This window comes from Lontra canadensis, unplaced genomic scaffold (genome assembly GCF_010015895.1).
Source record: "Lontra canadensis isolate GAN:19392208 unplaced genomic scaffold, GSC_riverotter_1.0 scaffold3194, whole genome shotgun sequence".
NCBI lineage: Eukaryota > Metazoa > Chordata > Mammalia > Carnivora > Mustelidae > Lontra > Lontra canadensis.
Window position 1 is genome coordinate 1 of NW_022634178.1, and position 4,038 is coordinate 4,038.

General features: G+C 66.2%; 2 non-coding genes across 2 annotated transcripts; both read left to right on the forward strand.

Moving 5' to 3' along the window:
- Positions 1 to 1,039: 1,039 nt before the first annotated feature.
- Positions 1,040 to 1,120, forward strand: LOC116863800. The gene has a single exon (XR_004381855.1). It is a non-coding gene; the product is annotated as a small nucleolar RNA SNORD115 (small nucleolar RNA).
- A 1,593-nt stretch (positions 1,121 to 2,713) lies between these two features.
- LOC116863799 lies at positions 2,714 to 2,794 on the forward strand. Its single transcript, XR_004381854.1, has one exon. It is a non-coding gene; the product is annotated as a small nucleolar RNA SNORD115 (small nucleolar RNA).
- Positions 2,795 to 4,038: the final 1,244 nt, after the last annotated feature.

The following is a 4,038-nucleotide window of genomic DNA, read 5'->3' on the forward strand; positions in this document are numbered from 1 at the left end:
GCCCCTGAGGCCTCCTTGTGCCTCCCGTTGTGTCCTGTGCGCCCGTGAGCGGAGTATACGTGAGACCCTGGGCGTCAGGGGCTTCTGTCCCCCTCAACGTGTGGTTCGTGCTCCAGCCACCCCCAGCGCCTGTTTCGTGGGGTTGGAGAGGGCAGAGCTCGAGACCCAGGCACCAGACTGCCAAAGACTTTGGGAGCCTGCGAGGCTGCTGAAGGACAGCCCTCATGTTTCCTTGGGCTCACGAGTCAGCAAGCTTTGGCTGGCCCTGGGGAAGAATGGGAGAGCTCCAGGTCACATAGGCATTGGGCGAGAGCCTGTCCTTGGACGCCCCCAGTGGAAGCGCCGCCACAGGGGGGAGAGTCACGACCCTGTTGCAGGGCGGGCAGCGGTCTCCTGCCTTGCGCTCGTGGGAGACGGTGACCCGCGACTGCCTCTTCAGCCCTGGCCCATCCGGGCGTGGGGGCCCGCATTGGCTGCGAGTGCCAGCGCCCGGATGCATAGACCACAGCTGGGCCGATCTGGGGGCGGGCGTCCTCCTGGTCATGATCTCTGGGACCGCCACCGTTTGCTTGGGGCCCCGCTGGACATCGCGGGAGCCCTCGAAAACCCTGTGTTCCCGGCCATGTTCTGGGGCCTTCTCAGCAAGGGGAGACTCCCACAGGGGCCCCGCTCTCCATTGTTTCGGTAGGCTCAGGAATGGGCAGCTGCTCCCCTGGGCCCTGCTGCTTGCTTGCGGACCCGAGCCATGGCTGGGTCAGCCACACGCCTGGCCATCTGCGGCCAGGCCTCCGGCTATGAAACATGGTGGCCGCACGGCACTTGCCACAGAGCAGGCCGTCCTGACAGCTGGCCTCTCCCTGTCTCCTCAGAGCCCCATCCCTCAGTGAGGAACTCGCCCTGAACACCATGTCTTGCTTCTCCTAGCCCCGCCCACAGGGCTCAGGTCTCCGGACCCCGGGGCATGGCGCTGTCCCGATCGCACCCTCGGTAAGCAGCTTCTCGGTGGGCAGGGACGTCACGCGGAGCCCCCGGCTAGCTTGGGTCAATGATGAGAACTCATATGGTCTGGAAGAGCGGTGATGACCTAAAAATCATGCTCAATAGGATTACGCTGAGGCCCAGTGCAAGGGACCGTGCGGGGATCAGTTCCGCCAGGCCCTCGGGGCATGGAGGGTGCGCTGCAGCTGGGCGCTCGAGGAGAACGAACTCGCGAGCCCCTCTGCTCTGGCCGCGCAACGTCGGCGCACCCGCGGGTGCCCACGGGCTGTTCTGGCCTTGAAGCCGGCCTGCCGACCCAATGCTCTTCCCAGGACAGCTCCCCGGGAGCCATGGCGTAGCCACCCTCGTCTCCTTGTGTCTTGCAGCGGACCTCTCTGGCACGGTTCTCGATGCGTGGACAACCAGGACAGGTGAGCGTACACGTCTGGGCTTGCAGGGAGGCCCCAGATACCTTGGCCGGGCATCGGGAAGCGGGTACCCCAGCAGTGACTCTGCAGCTGGCCCTGGGCTTGCGGTGGGCGTCCCCGTTGTCCAGACGGCGTTGACCTTCCCGGGAGCGTGTGACCTTGAGCCATGCCAGGTGCAGGGAATGCGAACGTGGGGCCGGGTGGCCGGCAAGGCCTGGTAAGCGCGGGGTGGCCGCCATAGGCCCAGGCGCCGCGACGGCCTCCTGACACATGCCGGCGTGTCCCGTGGGCCCGGGAACGTAGTTGACGTCAGACCCGTGGTCTCACAAGCCTCTGTGTCCTTCAGCAACGGGGTGTTGCTCGAGGCGCGGGACTTGGCCGCATTGGGCGGGCTGAAGAGGCCTGAGCTCCTGTCCCCTAGAGCAGACGCCCAAGGCATTTGGGACCCCGGCGGGCTGCTTCCGAAAGCGCAGGAGGATTCCTTGTGCTGGCGGGACAGCAAGGTTCCACTGGGCGTCGGGACGGAATGTGCCAGTTCCACGCCATAGCTCCCATGGGATGGGCGCTTCTCGCCTGAGACTCTCAAGCACTCAGGACCGGGTCCTGACGAAGGGGTGCTGCTCGGGGAGTGTCCGCTCCCTCGCCCAGGCGGCCGCTGGGTGGTGTGCCTTGCTGCAGTGGTGGATAGGGACCTGGCATTCACTGCTCGGCCCTGGGGGATCCCTGGGCCCGAGCAACCTTGGGCTTCCAGTGTAGGGGCTCCGATCCTTGGATCCCGGCTTGGACGAGGTGTGGTTCGGCGTCGACCTGGCCCTATGTCCCGGGGCGCCACTCTCGGCTCGCGTCCCCGGGAGACAGCGGGGACCCGTGGAAACCCTGTGTTCCGTGCCATGTTCAGGGGCCGTTCTGAGGAAGGCTGGGCTCCCACAGGGGCAACGATCTCGCTTGTTTGGGGATGCCCAGGTCAGGGCAGCTGGGCCCCTGGGCCCTGCTCCTTCCTGGCGGACCCTAGCCACGCTTGGGTCAGCCATTGGCTGGGCGCCACCGGCCAGGACCTTGGGAAAGGTCTCCCTCGGCCGCCTGGCCGGCGCCCCAGACCAGGGCGATTTGACAGCTCGTCTCTCTGTGTCTCCTCAGTACCCCATGCACAATCGAGGAGCTCGCCCGCCTCTGCACGGCTTGCTTGGCCCAGCCCTGCCCACAGGTCTAATGTCTCAGCAGCCCGAGGCATGGCGGTGTGCGTCATGCATCCCCGGTAAGCCGGTTCTGGGTGTGACGCGACCGCACGCATCGCCACCAGCTTGCTTGGGTCAATGATGAGAACTCATATGGTCTCGAAGAGCGATGATGACCTAAAAATCATGCTCAATAGGATTACGCTGAGGCCCAATGCAGGCGCCGGTGCCGGGATCCGCATCCCCCAGACCCTCGGGACCCTGGAGGGGCGCTGCCGTTGCGGCCTGGAGCCGAACGATGTGTCGGGGCTCCCTGTTGCGGCCCTGGCCTGTCCGTGCACGTCAGGGGCCCCCTGGAGGGCTTGAGGCATGCCGCCCGGCCTAGCGACCCAAGCCCCCTCCCAGGACAGCTCCCTGGGCGCCATGGCTTAGGAAAGCTTGTCTCCTTGTGTCTTTCAGCGGGCCTTGGGCGCCAGGTTGTCAGCGCGGCGTTGCCCAAGAGAGGTGCGTGGGAGACTCTGGGCCTGGAGGGAGATGCCAGGTGCCATGGGTGTCGTCCGTGAAGCCCGAATCACGGCAGGGGCTCTGACACCAGCACTGAGCTAGGGGTGGGGGCCCTCGTGGTCCCAACGGCGTTGACTTGCCCACGAACAGCCGCCCTGGGGTCATCCCAGGGGCAGGGAATGCGAACGTTGGGCCGGGTGACTGGCAAGGACTGGAGCCTGGGGGGATGCTGCCGCAGACCCACGTGCCCCTGAGGCCTCCTTGTGCCTCCCGTTGTGTCCTGTGCGCCCGTGAGCGGAGTATACGTGAGACCCTGGGCGTCAGGGGCTTCTGTCCCCCTCAACGTGTGGTTCGTGCTCCAGCCACCCCCAGCGCCTGTTTCGTGGGGTTGGAGAGGGCAGAGCTCGAGACCCAGGCACCAGACTGCCAAAGACTTTGGGAGCCTGCGAGGCTGCTGAAGGACAGCCCTCATGTTTCCTTGGGCTCACGAGTCAGCAAGCTTTGGCTGGCCCTGGGGAAGAATGGGAGAGCTCCAGGTCACATAGGCATTGGGCGAGAGCCTGTCCTTGGACGCCCCCAGTGGAAGCGCCGCCACAGGGGGGAGAGTCACGACCCTGTTGCAGGGCGGGCAGCGGTCTCCTGCCTTGCGCTCGTGGGAGACGGTGACCCGCGACTGCCTCTTCAGCCCTGGCCCATCCGGGCGTGGGGGCCCGCATTGGCTGCGAGTGCCAGCGCCCGGATGCATAGACCACAGCTGGGCCGATCTGGGGGCGGGCGTCCTCCTGGTCATGATCTCTGGGACCGCCACCGTTTGCTTGGGGCCCCGCTGGACATCGCGGGAGCCCTCGAAAACCCTGTGTTCCCGGCCATGTTCTGGGGCCTTCTCAGCAAGGGGAGACTCCCACAGGGGCCCCGCTCTCCATTGTTTCGGTAGGCTCAGGAATGGGCAGCTG